This window comes from Mauremys mutica, chromosome 1 (assembly GCF_020497125.1).
Source record: "Mauremys mutica isolate MM-2020 ecotype Southern chromosome 1, ASM2049712v1, whole genome shotgun sequence".
Taxonomy (NCBI): domain Eukaryota; kingdom Metazoa; phylum Chordata; order Testudines; family Geoemydidae; genus Mauremys; species Mauremys mutica.
This window is the reverse complement of record NC_059072.1, coordinates 148312873-148331217: the sequence shown is the minus strand read 5'-3', so window position 1 is coordinate 148331217 and position 18345 is coordinate 148312873. Positions and strand designations below refer to the sequence as shown.

Genomic DNA, 18345 nt, shown 5'->3' with positions numbered 1-18345 from the left:
CATAACACTGCATGCAGATGTAGTCGCCCCATCTCAAAGAAGTTTACTTGAACAAACAGGTGATTTGACACTGTGCGATACTGCTCCTGTGCTGTTCCCAAAGTGTTCTGCAGCAGGGGAGGGTCTGTGGCAGTGTGTGTCACTGGCATATTGGGGTGATGCAGAGACAGGGCAGAGCAGAGATGGCATTGTGGGACTGGCGTGAACCCATTTCCCCTTCCAAGAACCGAGGGGACAGGAACCCTTACCCAGCGAGGTCACATTCTCATAGTTCTCCTGCATGACGTCTCTGTAGAGGGCTCTCTGAGCAGAGTCCAGCAGAGCCCACTCTGCCCTGGTGAAATACAAAGCCACCTCCTCGAAGGTCACTGGCCCCTGAAAGAGCAAGAGTCCAACACTCAGTACCTGATGCCCCACTCACACTATTTGTGGGGGAGAGGAGTCAATTAAATGGAAGCTCTGGGTGGATCACAGTTAGAGTCCCACCTCCACTCCACTCAGAGCATCCTGGAAACACCAGGTTAAGGGGACGAAGAGAGAGCCCCTTGTCTCTCCCAGCAGATCTATCACCTGCCTACTAGTCACAGAATGATACAGGAGATGAAGCCCCTAGCAGGGACCAGGGAGAGCTCCCTGGTAGGAAGCCCAACACCCTCTTCACTGTGAGGAGCTGGATATGAAGGGAGGGGAATCTACCTTAAACCTAACTGGTGGGTGCCCCCTTCATATCTCACAGCAGCCATTGGTTAGTCAGGTCAGGCTCCAGCATTGGGAGTCTGGTCAGTTTTCCTAGCCCCATGTAGGTGGGTTATTTTCTGTTTCACAAACTAGGGTATTTACACGTCCTAATCTCATGAGTCTGTTCCTAGAATCTGGGCCACTTATTAAACAACTCCCAGCAGGTTTGTCACAAGCTATCCTCCTCCTTTCCCCTCCCTGTGCATTTCCTGCCCCGCTCCAGCCTCCAAACCAGACTGCACAAACCTTCCCATCTCTGGTGTATTTGCTGTCCCTCTCGCTCCTGCAGGAACCCACCAGCAACCCCCCAATAATCCCTACCTGAACAGGCTCCTCTGTGGCCATTTCTCTTCCCTCTCCCATGGGAGGATGGGATGATCTGGAGCGAAACATGGACGTCATTCTGCAGCCTGTCTGGGTGAGAAGGGCAGTTGTGGGGGTTTCACATCATGACAGACATCCTAGATTCTGCCATCCTGGGAAAATGCTTGATCTCTAAGCCCAGAGAGAGATTTTTAACCTCCCTTCTCCCTCCTCTCACCCCGTAACAAAGTCTCTGAACACAAGGCTTGAAAAGAGCAGAACCAAAGGAGTCACTGTGGAGGATTCCCTCGGACACTGACCCCACAGCAGCCACACCCCAGTAGGAGGAATATGGAGTCAGGAACTGGCTTCTCCTCTGTCTGATTCTTTTTTGTTCACTGGAAAGTGATTCTGCCCAGAGATGCTGCAATACATGTCTGGGTGGATTAGAGAGCTGGAAATCTCTCCCCCCACTCATTTCTCCCGCTGCCCCTTTCAGTCTCTCCTTCCCTGTCCCCTCTCCCTGCTCCTCTGGCTTGGAAAGTCCCATTCCCGGGGGCTTTGCTCTCCCATGGCTGGATTTTCTCCTGGCAATTGCTAATGGGAGGAGAAATTAGGAGGGGTTGTTGTGCAGAGTCACTTTCATGCCAGTCCCCAGCACTTTTCCTGAGGTCTTTCAGTTACCTGGAGTCTCTGGCTCAGAGTTTAGTATTAACAGGGCCCAGGGCTGCCCTAGGGGGCTAGGACCAGCTGGAGAAAGTCATCCCCTGGGCCATGCAGAGAAGCAGCTTTAATTAAGGTCACACCCCAGCACACAGCCCTTGCTGGGGAAGCAGCAGCAGCTAAGCCTGGTCTCTCAGATCACAATGGAGGCTGTAGAGTCTGACCCAGGAAGCTGAACCCCAATATCCTGCACAGAGAGGGACAGAGCATTTGAGCAGCTTCTCTCCTTTAGCTCTCTGGGGAGAGCAGCTAATGAGAGCCCCTCCTCACAGAGAGAACTGCTGATCTCATTTGCCCCACTGTCCATCTGGAGTCACTCCTTGTGTCTCTATGCAATGACTCTAGATTAACAATGGTCTCAATGAAACCAGATTTCAGAAAGTATGAGTCCAGAATACTGTGGAAGAGACCATTGTGTGGCAGTGCTGACCCACCTCCCTCACCCCCCAGATCTAGGACAAAGACTGGGGGAACGAGTTTTCCCAAGGGAACCAGAAGTTCCTGCAGTTTTCAAGAGAGGAGAAAAGCAAAATCTGTGATTTCACCTCACAGTGTTTGATAAGTGGATAGAAAGTTATCTCAGTGACCAGGCATGTGGCTGGGGAATGGCAGGCAGTGCTTGGAGCCAGGATTCTGGCACAAGCTGATGAGATGGAAGGAACATCGTTAGTAGCAGCCCCCAGAGCCTTCATCCAGGGGCCCTCAGTCAGGGTCTCATCAGACATTCCTTGTGCCTAGCCCCCAGAGTCCCTGGCCAGGGACCCCAGATACCTCTCAGAGTCCCACCGGCCAGGGAACCCCCACCAGACCATCACTGCCAGGCTGGGAATCCCAAAGGGTTCCCCCCACCAAAAGTCCGCAGCAGCAAGGGACTACCCCAATGGGACACCCCCCCCCCGCACTGGGAACTCAGTCCCTCCCTGCCTGCCTGGGATTCCCCCACTGTATGCCTAGGACCCCCACCTGCCCTCCACCAGGATCTGCCCTGCTGTTTGCTTGAGATTCCCTCCTCCCCCCAGAGGGTCCCACTGATTCTTTACAGCAGCACCCCTCACATTGCTTGCCTCACATCCCCTGACCTAACATCGGAGATCGCTCCCCCACCCCAAAGCTCGGTGCACTGGGCATGGCAGCGATCCCAGGAGCCAGCAGAGGAAGCCCAGACAGAGCCCCTGGCACAGCACCAGGCTCCCTCTAACCCCCTGTCCCGCCTCCTCAAGAGACGCCCACCCCCACTGTTCTGCAGTCACCAGGCCCCCAGCGATACCCACCTCCAGGACCCATAGCTTCAGGGCTGGGCACATCAGAACCACCCCCGAACCCTCAAATCTCCAGAACCCACCAACCTGACTAGGGTACCCCCTGCCCAGTCACCCAGAGGCCTCCCCCTACCACAATGTCCCTTCATCTCCAGCTGCAATCTCCCCACACAGACACTCCCCCTGACTGTTTGTCATGGGGTTTGGGATACTTCTGGACACACACTGCACTCAAAGTCACCTCCTCATCTCGTGCCAGCTGGAGAAAAGAAAAGGGTCCAGCCAACTTTCCTGTTACCAGCTGGGAGCCACTGATCCCCCCAAACAGGATGAGGCCTCTGGCTTTGATGGATATTAAATGTGTGTGGCTGGTCTCTTTCATCAGCAAATATTCTCAAAGGAGACGGGGAAAGATGATCACTGGACAATTTAACCCCCTGGGACCTCCAGGATGGACAATACTCAGGGCAACAGGTTCCCCCCAAGTAAGGAGAAGTTGCAGGGATTTAGAAACATGGGGAACAGCCCCAAACCTGAGAGGATTTTTAATTGACATTTTATAATGACACAGAAAGAGGCAAAACCTGAGATATGAGATCAATGTTCAGAAATGAAAGAGAAAGGGTGGAAATCTGAGGGATTTTGGATCCACTTTTGCAAATTATAGAGAGGAAAATGGAAAATCAGAGGGATTTTATATCAGTTGCTGATACAAGGTAAAATCTGTGTGTGTTTCACATGAATATTAAATAAATGAATATAGAGGAAATAGGCAACATTTGCAAACATTTTCTATCCATGTTCAAGAATCTAAGAAAAGGTGTAAATCTGATATTTTCTTAGTACTTTATAATTAGACAGACAGGGAAAAATCTCAGGACATATTCAATTAGAAATAGATAACTAGAGAAAGAATGGGGCAAATGTTTAGGATATTTTATATCAATCTTTGAGATTTGCAGAGAATACGTGTCACAAACTGCACAACTGATAACAAGAGAGAAATACACCGAGATCAGAGGGGATTTTATATTGCTATTAACTAACTAGTGGAAAAGGGGGACTGTTTGACTGGATTTTATATGACTATCCAATACATGAACAGAAAGTGATGGGTCCCCCCTCTGCCACCATTCACATGGGCAGCAGGGAGCCCTTTGAGGAGCTGCTTTAAGAGGGCAAGAGAGGGGGAGCTGGAGTTGAAAGGTCCGTGGATGAGGGAAGGGGACAGCAGTGGGGGATGGTAACTGGTAACTGGGGGCAACTGTGTTGGTAGTTAGGGGGCAGCAAGTGGGATTGGGAAACTGGGGTCTGGGCAGTCTCCATGGGGAACACGTGCTCCTCCCTTCCCTGCCCTGGCAGAGAACGGGCATCTCATCCCATCCCCACTCCAGGGGCAGCCATGTTTTGTGGAATGACTCAGGACAACAATTTCCCACCTTAACAAGGACAAATAGCTGCAGATAAAATGGGTGGGAAAATCCCCCACGTTGGAGAGATTTTAAATTGACATTTGAGAATTATGGAGAGAACAGGGGGAAATGAGGAGAGATGAGAGAAGTGATCAACTAAGGGGAAAGGAGCAGTAGCGGATTTATCATGGCACCACTGACCCCATGCCCACACTCCAGTGGGGGCCCCGGCCAGGCCCACTCGTCCCCACTCTCTCCTGCGGGGCACAGAAGCTTGGTGCTGCTGGCACTGAGGCTCCCGCTGCAGTAGGGCAGCCAAGCTCCACGTCCCCTGTCTCTTCTCACAGCTTGCTGTGTTCCCGCCCTCCCCGCCACCGATCAGCTGTTTGCCAGCAGGAGGGAGGGGGAAGAGCAGAGCCACAGCATGCTCCCTGCTTGGGAGAGGAGGCAGAGGCGGGGCCTTGGGGAAGGGCACGGGCCAAGGGATGAGCTGGCTGTGGCTTCTTGCAGCCCCCATTGGCCTGGAGCAGCAAACCACGGCCAGTGGGAGCCGCCATCAGCAGACCTGCGGACATGGCAAGTAAACAAACTGGCCCACCAGGGGGCTTACCCCTAGCAGGTTGAAGATTACTGATCCCTGGGATAGGGGAAGCGGGGACCCAGCACGTGGATCCCCTTGGCAGCAGCTGGGGCTCCCCTGTTAAACAAGCCCATCAAACCCTCACCCTGCATCTGTACCCACCCTGATGAGTTCCCCCTAGACACCCCACCCACTGAGCGCCAACCACTTTCACTTGGTCCCCCCTGGAGACTCCCATTGCCCCTGAACCTGGCACCTCCCTGTGCATCCAGATCCCCACACTAAGCTGCCTGCACCCAGACTGCCCCACACAGAACCCTCTTACCCCTATCTGGAAACCCCCACACTAAGTCCCTCTGCACTTAGAATCATAGAATATTAAGGTTGGAAGGGACCTCAGGAGGTCATCTAGTCCAACCCCCTGCTCAAAGCAGGACCAATCCCCAGATTTTTACCCCAGTTCCCCAAATGGCCCCCTCAAAAATTGAACTCACAACCCTGGGTTTAGCAGGCCCATGCTCAAACCACTGAGCTATCCCTCCCCCCAAGGAAGCAGCTGCCTCCCTGCTCACATCTGGCATGCCTGGCACAAAAGGGGCAGGGCCCCAGGGTGTTTCTGTGGCAGGCCTGGCCCTTGTGCTGTGTCAGGGTCAGATTCAGCCTCGTTGCCAAATCCCTGTCCCAGGGGGCTAGGGGAGGCTGCAGAGTATTTGCCCACCTCCATGCAGCCAGTGGCCCGTGCTCCCCACTGCCGTGGTGGAGCTTCCACATTTATTTATTGTAAAACAAAACAGAATTTTTAAATATTATGCACAGAATTTGATGCAGGATTCTCCCAGGAATATTCACTGTACAGCTGTGATGGTGGGACTGTGAAGGGGGTGCTGGACAGTAGGGGATCTGTGGATGGGGGAGCTGGGCAGGGGGGTATGGTGTGCAGGGTGCTGTGCAGTTGTGGTGGGAAGTCAGCGAGAGGGGTCTCTAGGCAGGGGGTGCTGGGCAGAGGGACCTATGGGGGAAGTCTCTGGGTGAGGGGGTGCTGGGATAAGGGCAGGGCACTGGGGCAGTGTGGAAGGGGCAGGCTGGCAGCACAGGGCTGGGGGGGCAGTGTGCATCTAGCAGTTTTGGGTTTATAAACAGCACCCTTGTGCTGGGCTAAGTGGGGCCAGTCATTGCACTGCGCCTCATTACCCCCAACCGGCCCCTCACTCTGCAGACCACCCCCCATCACATGCCCTATTTCCCCAGTGGGGGCCCACAAATATGTTTGGCGCTGGGGCCACAAAAAGTTAATCTGGTCGGGGGGGGGGGAGAGGAGAAATCCCCCCAGATTTTATAGCCCCGTGTGAGATGCTGAGCGAGAAAAAGGGCAGAACTAGAGAGAATTTGTATCGGGGGGCGAGAGGCAAGTGGCACAAACAGGGACAGGATCCAATTAACTCCCCTGCCCGGGATTTCCTGGCTGCCCAGAGACAGTTCAATGCCCCCCCCTCGCGTCCCACTGACCTTCCCCGCCCCCCACAACTGCGGTTTCTCCCCTCCCTCCCTGCGAGGCCGGGGCGGATCCTGCTGCAGCTCCCCTGGGGCCGAGGCAGCTCCGAGGCTTCTCCCAGGTCCCCGGGGCAGAGAGTCACTTTCCCGCCCGGCCCCAGCGCCCCCCCCCCTGGGGTCTCTCACTCACCGGCGGCTCCGGGCCGGGCCGGGGCGGGCAGAGCCGGGGGCTACCCAGGGGGCGGGGCCCAGCTGGAGAAAGTCCCCCCCCGGCCGGGCACGGAGGGGTTAATGCCCCGCCCCCCCGCACAGACCCAGGAGCAGTAGCGGCTCCTTTGTTCTCCTGCCCCCACCGGGGCTCGCACGGACCATGCGCAGTTTCCCCCGCTGAACCCCTCCCTTACCTGGACTGGAGAGGGCGGAAGCGGCCCCGGGGCAGGCTGGGAGATGTAGTTCCGGTTGCGTTTCCTGGCTCTGGGCATGCGCAGATCGGGGGAGGGGGAGGGGGCGGTGTATGATCAGCTGCTGGGTGAGCGCGGCGCGGCTGCTGCTCCATTGTGACCGGGGAGCCCGGGCGGAGCAGGAGGGTCTGTGCTGGGGAGACCCATTAACCCCCCCGTGCCCGGCCCGGGCCCTGCTCCCGCTGCGGAGCTGCAGCCTCCAGGTACCGGAGCGAGCCCCGGGGGCGGGGCCGGACGGTGACTCTGCCCCAGTGTCCGCAGGGGGGGGGACAGAAACATGAACCGCTCCCGATTCGCTACTTTGGCTGCGCTGAGCATGCCCAGTAACCTCCTCTGTCGCCACTGCCCTCTCTCTGCCCTCACTTCTACTCACGATTTGCTGCCTGCTCTTTGGGGGCGTTTAAAATGCTCAAGGGGGCAAACCGCAGCGCGGGGGCTGCCAGGGTCTGAGTGGGGGACACAAATTTACTGGCCAGAGGGGGGTCAAGCTGCTGTAGGCAGCGGCAGGAGAGAGGCTGAAGGGGAAAAATCGGGGGTGGGGGGTGGTAGCCGGGGTTAAGCGGGGGGGGGGGGGGAAGACGCTGCCAGACCCTGTGCGGGGACAAAACCCCCGTTTAGGGAGGGGGTGGGGGGGACAGTGGCCCCTCGGGATGAGCCACCTGCTGCGCTCGCAGATCTGGGGGTGTGGGGGGTGCACAGGCTGTTTTCAGTTGTGCCCTGTGTCAGCCCTGGAGCAGGGGGCGGGTTCCTGGGGCTGGGTCTTAAAGGCACAGGCAGCCCGATTCCTACACTGTCAAAGCGTAGACAGCGCGGCTCCTCTTTATCCTATACAAGTGCTGCGGGGCTGTTACTGCTCCAGCCAGGAGACTGAATGCGGGGAAATATTGTACAGACGCCCCCTCCTTCCCTTAAACTCTGCCTCTCACATTTTGACTATGTAAAAGTGTCTTCTATCATTTTCTATGTCTATATGAAATCCCTGCAGCTCCTTTCTCTTATACAACGTGCTGATTTGGTAACTCCCTCCCAGAGCCCACATGTCTGTACCCCCTCCTGTACCCGAATCCCCTGCCCCAGGTCAGAGCCTGCACCCGTCACTCAAACTCCCCATAGCCTGCAACCCTCCTGCACCCCCAACTCCATCCCAGAGCCTGCACCCCAAACAGGGCCAGATTAACCTGTTGTGGGCCCGGTGCTAAACATATTTGTGGGTCCCCATGGGGGAAATGGGGACATGAGGCATGGGGGCAGAGTCCTCAGAGCAAGGGGCTGACTTGGGGCAATGGGATATGAGTCATGGCACGGCAGGGACAGCCCCACTCCACCCAGCCCAGTACAAGGGCACTGTTTACAAACCAGGAGCTGCCAGACCCACGCTGTCCAGCCCAGCCCTGCACTGCCATTGTGCTTCTTCCCCTTGGGGGTGGGCCCATGTGCACCATGCTACCCCCTGCCCAGCACCCCTCTGGCTCCCTACGCGCAGTGCCACACCACCGCTCTGGCTCCCTACGTGCAGTGCCACACCACCCAGAGACCCCCACAAACCCCCTGCCCAGCACCCCTCCGACTCCCTATGCCCAGTGCCACACCACCCAGAGACCCCCACAAATCCCCTGCCCTGAACCCCTCTGACTCCCTTCACCCAGTGCTGCACCATCCAGAGACCCCCACAAACCCCCCTGCCCAGTGCACTCCCAGATCACTCCCCCACCCACTCAGAACCCCCCCACAGATCCTCTCACTGACCAGTGCCCCCCAGCTGAAGACCCCCCACAGCCCTCCCACAACTGCACAGTGTCCCACACCTTCCCACCCAGAGCCCCCCTACAGATCCCCTCACTGTCCAGTGCCCCCCACCACCACAACTGCAGTGACCCACACAGACCCCCCCACACTTCCCAGCACACACACACAGATCTCCCCCACTGACAGGCCCCCAACACATAGATCTCCCCACCCCCCCAGTGTCCAGCACCTACCCAGACCCCCTAGAGACCTACTCTCCCAAACCCTAGCCCCCAGCCACAGTAGCCGGCCCTGATGGGAGGTGACTGTGGCTGCGAGGCTGAGATGGCAGCGCAGCCAGAACTGGTCCTGGGGCAGGATAACTCTGGCCTCTTGGGAGTGGTGGAAGCAGCCAGGCTGGAGCAGGAGCAGAGCCTACCCGGGCCAGGCTCTCTCAGGACCCAGCTGAGCCTCCCCCCTCCCCGACTGTTCCCTGTGAGTGGCTGAGACTGGCCCAGCCTCTGCACCAGTCCCAGGTGGCTCTTCCCCCAGGGAGGCAGGTGGGGCCCCACAGGTCCCAGGCAGTGGAGACAGCTCATAGCTGGAGCAGTGCTGGGTAGCAAGGCAGATCCCAGAGATGTGACTCCCGCGATCCTACCCAGTCCACCCACACCCATTGGCCCCGTGGCCAGCAGCCTTGCAGAGCACACACCTCTCTCTCTCCCTGCTTTCCTATCACCAGTTATGTTACTACAGGAATGAAATCGAGACATCCCGTAAAACAGCTAGTTCCACATTGTTCTTCAAACCTCAGATCATTGAAATGCAGCTTTGCATTTGAGATACTATATGACTGTAGTACATTTTGCACCGCCTGCATCTACACTGACATCAGGAGAGGAGAAGAGGACAAGACTGTCCCTAGCATATATGATTTTAAAGAAAGGAGAGACACACCCACCCACTATCAATACAACAAGAAGGGAGAACAGTAGCTGGTGCCAAGAGAGAAGATGCAATGAAACCCTTCTGTACCCACAACTGATGTCTGAAAAGCATCAGTCACTCTGCAGATCAAAGAAAGAAAGAGCAGCCAGTTTCAGACAGATAGGATCCTTATGACCTATATAGGAGAAGTGTACTTCCCTATAGCAGTTTCCCACCATAATAAATAAATCCATAAGAAAATTAAGCAAAAATTAAGATTAGGAGTCTGATTGAAATTATGTACATTTTCAGCGTTAGTTTAGTATGAAAATATTGCAGCTACTTTTCTTTTACTCCTGCCTTCATAAAAAGCAACAGAGTTATAACATATAATTACAAAGACTAAAGTGCATGCTTTACTATAATTAGGACCAGGCAATCCAAGATGAAAACTACACCGTGGCAGAGTCCTACAACCAGGTATTTGAGGCCAATCCCTTTATCAATAGAATCCTCAACCAAAATATGAGGAAGGAGACGAGTCACCCTCAAACTTTTGACAATAGCTCAAGGTCAGACACCAAGAAGACCAGCGCCATTCGTATTCTGGTTTTGGATAAAATACTTGATCTTGCCTACATCATAGAAACCTTCCTCTCTCCAAGTCTACACCCCACTACACCCTTTAGCGATAAAGTAACCATTAAAGAAGTTCTGAATCAGTCGTCTTTCTTCCCAATTTAGGTTTAACAATAAAGCTGCAACCTAAGTAGCTATGGGAGATGACACTGCAACTACTAGGTATTGGTGGGGGAAAAGTGTGCTACTAATGTCCTGGATATACTGGCATGGCCGGCTTTAGGCTAATTCAACCAATTCCCCTGAATCGGGCCCTGCCCCTAAGAGGGTCCCGCGCCCAAGCCCCGGTTTGGTGTATTGGCAAGAGTCAGTGCACTGTACCGGGGTGGCCCGGCTTCTCCAGGGGAAAATTTAAAGGGCCTGGGGGCCCTTTAAATTGCCACCACTGCCACACTGCTGGAGCCATGGGGTAGGGCTGTTGGGATCTGTGTGCTACTTAAAAAGTCTGTGGCTCCCGTTGCTTCTATCGCCCCAGCCCTTTAAATAGCCACTGGAGCCCCGCCGCTTCCCCAGGGCTCCGGCAGCTGTGTACATGGCCAGGGCTGTGGAAGCAGGGGAGCCCCAGGTGGCTGCTGCTACTCTGGTGGGAGAGGGAGGAGGAGGAGGGAGCACTTACCATACCGGGTGGTCTGTACCCCCTGTACCTGCACCCCGTGCCCTGTCTCCAGCCAACCCCTGCTGCACCCCCCCTGCCTGAAGCCAGCCATTCCTGCACTCCTCTGTCTTCAGCACTGCCAATCTATGCCACACCCCCCTATGGCCCTGCTTGAAGCCAGCCAGCCCACCCCACCCCACCCCACACACCCCTGTCTCCAGCCATTGCTGCACCCCTTGCCCTGCCTGCAGCCAGCCCCATGTCCACTGGTGCCCTGCAATTCCCTGGGCAGTAACCCTGCACACCTGCTTCAATGATGGGAGAAGAGAGCAGCTGGTACCCACACACATGTGCACACCCTAGGGTGACCAGACAGCAAGTGTGAAAAATCAGGATGGGGTGGAGGTTAATAGGATCGTATATAAGAAAAAGACCCCAAGATTGGGACTGTCTCTATAAAATCGGGACATCTGGTCACCCTAGCACACTCCCAGGGAGTGGCGGGGACCCACACGTGTGAAGCGGAGTTCATTTCTAGTTCAGTCCCATCTTTTTAAAAAAGAACTGTAGGTAGTGTTAACATACAGCCATATTTTCCCGGACATGTCAGACTTTTTGGTTCTTAAATTGCTGTCTGGGAGGAATTTTTAAATCTGGAAATATAGTAACCCTATTGGTACCAGAAATACACATTCTCACACATCCCTTAAATCAGAACTTTTTATAGGGAACCGGTTGCTAAGAAAGGAAAGGCTTTTTTTTCCCCACCTTTTTTTCCTTTTTTTTAAAGTCATCCCTGCTGGGGCCCCGCCGAAAATGTTTGAATTGGGTGGGCCACAAACTTCCTAAAGCCGGCCCTAACTAGTCTGTTCAGTGTTATAGCTTTTAATATGCTACTGCAAACACTGTAATAGAGCATTAATGTCCCAATGTACTGTAGCTTGTTTTAACTTACTGTAATACTAGAAGTGGTGCATGTGACTATTGCCGTAACGAGGGCAAGGAGAGTGAGGCACTTGCCTCGGGCACGGAGAGTGAGGCACTTGCCTCGGGCACGGAAAGTGAGGGGCTCAGAAAGTCTCTCCTTCAGCAGCAATTCGGCAGCAAGTCCTTCCCTCTGAGAGGGACTGTGGTACTCGTTGCCGAAATGCCGCTGGTCGTCTTCAATGGAGAGGGGCGGCGCATTTGGGGGTTGGACTAGATGACCTCCTGAGGTCCCTTCCAACCCTGAGATTCTATGATACGGCTCTTTTGCAGAAATTCGTTGGTGGATCCTTCCCTCTAATAGGGAAGAGCCGGACATGCTGCCTCTGTTCCTTGCCTTATGTGCCAAAAATCCCTAGTGACTGCTCTGCATGTGAAGCTCTCTTAAAAGCTGACACTACAGTAGTGATATTCCCTAGCCAGCATGCATAGGGCTGGGTGTGGGGAAGGGGAGTGCATTTAGGTATAAGTAACATCTCTCACACCAAACAGGAACTTTTACAAAGTTCATTATTATACCTTGTCTTACAAACACCAAAAACTATTATTACATATGCACAAAGGTCAATAATCACCCCCTCCCCATATATACAGAGTTGTGCTTCTGCATATAGTATCTATGTCAGATTAATATTGAGTTACCAGCTGTTCAGGAATCAGTAAAGAGTCAGCTGCCAAGCCACATGTTGATTCCTATTGCAAACTGTATGGGTGACCCTTGAGTCATTCTGAAGCAAGAAATTACTGTAAAACTGTAAATAAGACGCAGAAAGAATAAAATTTTCCTAGGTTTTGTTTGTCAGATTTATTGTATTATGTATAGTAGGTGTTTAATATAAAAACCAAGTAGTATGGTTTACAATGTTTTAACAAGAGATTATTCTATTACCATTATCCAGTCAACTTGCACACTATTTTGAATTAGTGATAATTCACAGAGAGAGAAAGAAGAAAGCTGAATTTAGATAATTATTAACCAGATTCCTGGTTATTCACCAGCCACTTTGCTTCAGTCCATGGCATAAAGCATCATAAACCCAGGACAGTATTGACAAGATAATATTCACCTCGAATTTGCATCCGCTACACTCCCTGCCCCCGCCTCATTCCCAGTCACAATATTCAGGATATAGCCTAGTGAGAAAGTGGCCTGGCTGAAGCGTGTAGCTGGCAACTGAAAACTAGTACTGAGTACAACAGCCTTGAGAACATTGCTTAATTCTGAGCACTGTGTCTGCAGTGAGATGCAGGGTGGCCCTGGTGCCACGGCACCATTGTAAAGTCGATAATGACTCTAATCCCATAGGCGGCAGGTTTGTATAATTTTTGGTGGTGCCCAAAATGGTGGTCCATCCCCCCGCTCTCGCCCTGTAAGCCGATATAAAATGAAGCTACAACGCATCGGAACCACAAGATTACAAGGGTCAATTAAAAGTGGAAAGTGAGAAGCAACACTTGCCTGCTTCAATATACGGTATTAAATTTTGTTACACCTGTTGTGCCAAATTGGGAATGTTCTTAATGTTTTCTCTGAATACTGTGTGGATGCCTCAGTTTCCCCTGCAAGGTGCCAACTGAAGGTGTTGGGGACAAAGAGATCAGGTGGCCTCCTTGTCCAGAAGAGATACAAAGACTAGAGGAGGGAGTGTCAGTTTGGAGCTGGCTGGGGAAATGGGGAGAGGACCAGAACTTGGGTCTAGGTTCCCCACCCTCCAAGATGGATCTGACTGAGGGGTCATTTTCTGTACCTACAAGCTCTGTTTAAACTGTGTTCCTGTTGTCTAACAAACCTTCTATTTTACCAGCTGGCTGAGAGTCACATCTGACTGCAGAGTTGGGGTGCAGGGACCTCTGGTTGCCCCAGGACCTGCCTGGGCACACTCGCTGCAGAAAGTGCACGGTGTGGAAAGGGCTGAATGCTCCGAGGTCAGACCCAGGAAGGTGTAAGCTTCTTGTCCTGGAGACAGTACGCTCAGAGAGAGGAGGCTCCCCCAGAGTCCTGACTGGCTTTGTATGGAGTAGTTCCAAAGCATCACAGCATCCCCTTCCACACCATGCACTTCCCGGAAGTCCGCACAGGCACTGACACTCCCTCCTCTGGCCTCTCTCTCTTTTCCAGGCATTAGGAGGCCACCTGATCTCTTTGTTCTCCAACACCTTCAATTGGCAGCTTGCAGGAGAGTGGCCCAGGCCATCAGGTGCCCGGAGACAGGGTTTCGGCCATTCTCTGTGCAGACAGCATCACACTGGCCCTCTAGGGCTCTACAACAATCACACCCCCTGATCCCACCATCTAGATCCTTGAGAAATGCATAGGGGAAACTGAGGCACCCACACAGTATTCAGAGAAAACATTAAGAACATTCCCACTTTGTAACACCTGTATACAACTAGTTATATACTTTAAAGGGGTGTAAAATAATCAAGTATTGTGCTAAACACAATGATACTCCAAACTGACCACCACATTTAAGTTGCACATTTTTCCCCTCAGGTGAGGGCTCTGGGGTGGGGCTGGGGATGAGGGGTTCACAGTGCAGGAGGGTGCTCAGGGTTGGAGTGCTGGGGGTGCAGGCTCTGGGGTGGGGCAGGGCTGGGGATAAGTAACTTGGGATGCAGACAGGCTGCCCCAGGGCTAGGACCAGAGAGGACTCCCCCCCCACCCCATTATCAGCAGCAGCAAGCTCCAGGGGAGGGATCCCTCCTCTCCCTCTGCAGCACACTCACTCTGCAACACAGTCACTGCACATGCTCCTAGGGACTCTCTCAGGTCCAGAAAGCCCACTCGCCTCCCCTCTGGTGGGTATCGGGTGACACAGAGTCCCTGGGCGATGCTCTGGAACTGCTCCCCACCAAGCCAGTCAGGACTTTGGGGAGCCTCCTCTCCCTTGGAGCAGACTTTTTCAGGGCAAGAAGCTCACACATCTGTTGGTGTCACTAGGCATAAATCTAGGTAACTCGGGAGGATGGCTTTGGGCCTATGTGACCCAAAGTACCTTTATGTAAAGTGCTTTTGTTAGCCTTACTAAACTTTTGTAACCTCTTGTGTTATGTGCTAATTACTGGCAGCAGCAAGGCTGCTTGATACTAGATGTAGCCAATATTAAATAAGATAGGCGGAAAGCAGGTGCTGTAATTAAAGTTATATGCATGAGAACGTAGCCCCCACGGTGGAAAAGTACAGATAACTAATCACAGAAGAGTTACTAACGAGCTAAAGTGGTTTTTGCCAAGTATGACTTAACTGCTTAAGGTAATTGCTATTGCAAAGTGTATTTGCTGCATGGGAATGAAAGGTGGGGGGGAGAGGAGGAGTGTGGGGGTGATGGGAATGCTTAGCTGAAGTTATGTATAAAGAGAGGAGACCCGCTTGTATCTGTGTGCAGGATTTGAGATTGCTATGTCTCCCTTGCACCTTATTTGGGCTCAAATAAACTTTTTTTTGCTTCTCCACCTTGGTGTGTTTATTGGAAGCGAAGCACACCGGGCAACGAACCACTGTTGCTGTCGCCTCGGGCCTCTGTGCCGGCAACACATCTTCATCTCCTGGGTCTCTCCTTAGTGCATTCAGCATCCTCTGCCCCTCCATGTGCTTCCCACAGCGATCCCACCCCAGCGGGGTCCAGGGGAAGCCACAGAGTCCTGCCCCCCCACTTCGCAGTCAGACATGACTCTCAGCCAGCCAGTAAAACAGAGGTTTATTCGGTGACAGGAACACGGTCTAAAACAGAGCTTGTAGGTACAGTGAACAAGACCCCACAGCCGGGTCCATTCTGGGAGCAGTGAGCCAGACCCCCATCTGCACTTCCCTCCTCATCCCCAGCCAGCTCCAGACTCCCAAACCCCCTCCAGCCCCTCCTCTCTGCTCAGTTCTTTTCCTGGGCCAGGTGGTCACCTGACCTCTTTGTCTCCAACACCTTCAGCTGGCACCTTTGCAGAGGAGGGCCCAGGCCATCAGTTGCTAGGAGACAGAGTGCCAGGCATTTAGGTGCACTGGCCCTTTGCTCTGTAGCAATCACATACCCTGATCCACCACCTAGATACTTTAGAACTGCATAGGAGACACTGAAGCACAAACAGAGTATTCAGAGAAAACATTAAGAACATTCCCAGCTCGTCACACCGGGGTGGGGGGCTGCCATCATGTGTGGCCTCCCCACCCCTGCTATTCCCCCTGCGTGCTCTGTACCCACAAACCTTACCTCCCCTTTTCACGTATTCACACACAAATGAGTGGAAGTGCGCACCTCAATCATCCAATAGGTCAATTTGGCACATTAGCCAGGAGGAAGCAAATCGTGAGCGTTTTCGACCACAAACCCCATCCCTCCAGATTTGCAACCATACCTGGACCAGTGACAGGGGCACAGCCATCCCTGGACCAGTGACAGGGGCACAGGCAGCCAAGTCATTGGAAATAATCAAGGAGGAAGCCATTGAAAAAAATGAATGGGGCCACTCTGGTTATTACCTTGGGGTCAGGGGAGTGCTCTGTACCCCCAAACCTTACCTCCCTTTTCATATATTCACACACAAAAAAGTGAAAGAGCATGCCTCAAGCATCCAATAGATCAGGGTTCGGCAACCTTTCAGAAGAGCTGTGCCGAGTCTTCATTTAGTCTCTCTGATTCAAGGTTTCGCATGCCAGTAATACATTTTAATATTTTTAGAAGGTCTCTTTTTATGGCTATAATATATAACTAAACTATTGTTGTATATAAAGTATATAAGTTTTTTAACATGCTTAAAACGCTTCATTTAAAATAAAATTAAAATGCAGAAACCCCCAGAACCCTGCAATAGGTCAATTTGGCACATTAGCCAGGAGGAAGCAGACTGTGAGTGTTTTTGACCACAAACCCCATCCCTCCTGATTTGCAACCCCATGGATCAGGCGGCAGCAAGTCCTGAGCAGGAGCCCAGATGGTTACGTTGTGCAGCAGAAACTGCAACTAGTAGCAAAACGGGAGGGTTTCGAAATGTGTCGGTACACCGACCCCAGTGCCCCCCCGCCGGGGTCTCTCACTCACCGGCGGCTCCGGGCCGGGCCGGGGCGGGCAGAGCCGGGGGCTGCCCAGGGGGCGGGGCCCAGCTGGAGAAAGTCCCCCCCCGGCCGGGCACGGAGGGGTTAATGCCCCGCCCCCCCCGCACAGACCCAGGAGCAGTAGCGGCTCCTTTGTTCTCCTGCCCCCACCGGGGCTCGCACGGACCATGCGCAGTTTCCCCTGCTGAAACTCTCCCTTACCTGGACTGGAGAGGGCGGAAGCGCCCCGGGGCAGGCTGGGAGATGTAGTTCCGGTTGCGTTTCCTGGCTCTGGGCATGCGCAGATCGGGGGAGGGGGCGGTGTATGATCAGCTGCTGGGTGAGCGCCGCGCGGCTGCTGCTCCATTGTGACCTGGGAGCCCGGGCGGAGCAGGAGGGTCTGTGCCGGGGAGACCCATTAACCCCCCCGTGCCCGGCCCGGGCCCTGCTCCCGCTGCGGAGCTGCAGCCTCCAGGTACCGGAGCGAGCCCCGGGGGCGGGGCGGTGACTCTGCCCCAGTGTCTGTGGGGGGGACCCGGCATCTCGCAGCGCCGGGATCTGCTCCCTGGGGGGCTCGGAGCTGCTGCACCCGCCGGAGTCCAACGCCCCCGGGCCCGGCCAGGCTCTGCCCTGGGGCCCCACGAGGGGTCCCGGGGGGAGGGGACCGGCCGCACTGGGGTCCCTGCGTGGGGCCGGGCGAGGGCTGCCCGGGGTGGGGCTGGGGGGAGACCTGGGAAAGGGGCGGATGGAAAATGTCTGTGCAGCCGGGGGAGCAGAAAAGCAGATGACCCCCGGAGAAGCGGGGAGAGAAAGGGGGGGCTGAGATCCCCTCGGATTTACCGCTGCCCCCTCCCGTGGGGACCCCCCCATCCTCTCCCCTTTCTCTCTAGAGAGCAACGAACAACATCCGGGGTGACCCCCCCTTCTCTCAAATCCCTGAGAAGTTCCCTGTTCTCCCCCGATTGTGCCCCATTTTCTCTCCATTTCACCAGTATCCAGCTCTCATTGTGGCTGGTGGAGGCTCTGAGGGGTATCTGGGGTCCTTGGCCAGGGACTCTGGGGACTGGGTGCCAGGGAATATCTGGTGGGACCCTGGCTGGGGTTGTGGGGGTGTCTGGGGCCCCTGGCTGGGTCTGCTACTAACCACGAGCCTTCTCCCTGATCAGTTTGTTACAGAATCCTGGCTCCAAGCACTGCCTGGCAGCCCCCAGCCACACACACTCAACATGATAATTTTCTGTCCACTTATCAAACACTGTGAGGTGAAATCACAGATTTTTTTCTTCTCCCCTCTTGAAAACTGCAGGAACTTCCAGTTCCATAGGGAATATTCATGCCCCGCAGTCCTTGTCCTAGATCTGGAGGGTGAGGGAGGTGGGAGGGGGGTTAGCACTGCCGCACAATGGTCTTTTCCGCAGCATTCTGGACTCATTCTTTCTGAAATCTTGTTTCATTGAGACCATTGTTAATCCAGAGTCACTGTAT

At 54.1% G+C, this 18345-nt stretch overlaps 2 protein-coding genes across 2 annotated transcripts in view; one reads left to right on the top strand and one right to left on the bottom strand.

Moving 5' to 3' along the window:
- Positions 1–18345, bottom strand: part of LOC123356240 (zinc finger protein 850-like) — a 170679-nt gene that overhangs the window by 119779 nt on the left and 32555 nt on the right. The window lies entirely within an intron of this gene.
- LOC123356251 (zinc finger protein 850-like) overlaps positions 17183–18345 on the top strand; it is a 72095-nt gene continuing 70932 nt past the window's right edge. Inside the window, exon 1 of the mRNA XM_044999317.1 lies at positions 17183–17335. The gene's annotated coding sequence lies outside the window, so the exon portion shown is untranslated. The remainder of the gene's footprint in view (positions 17336–18345) is intronic.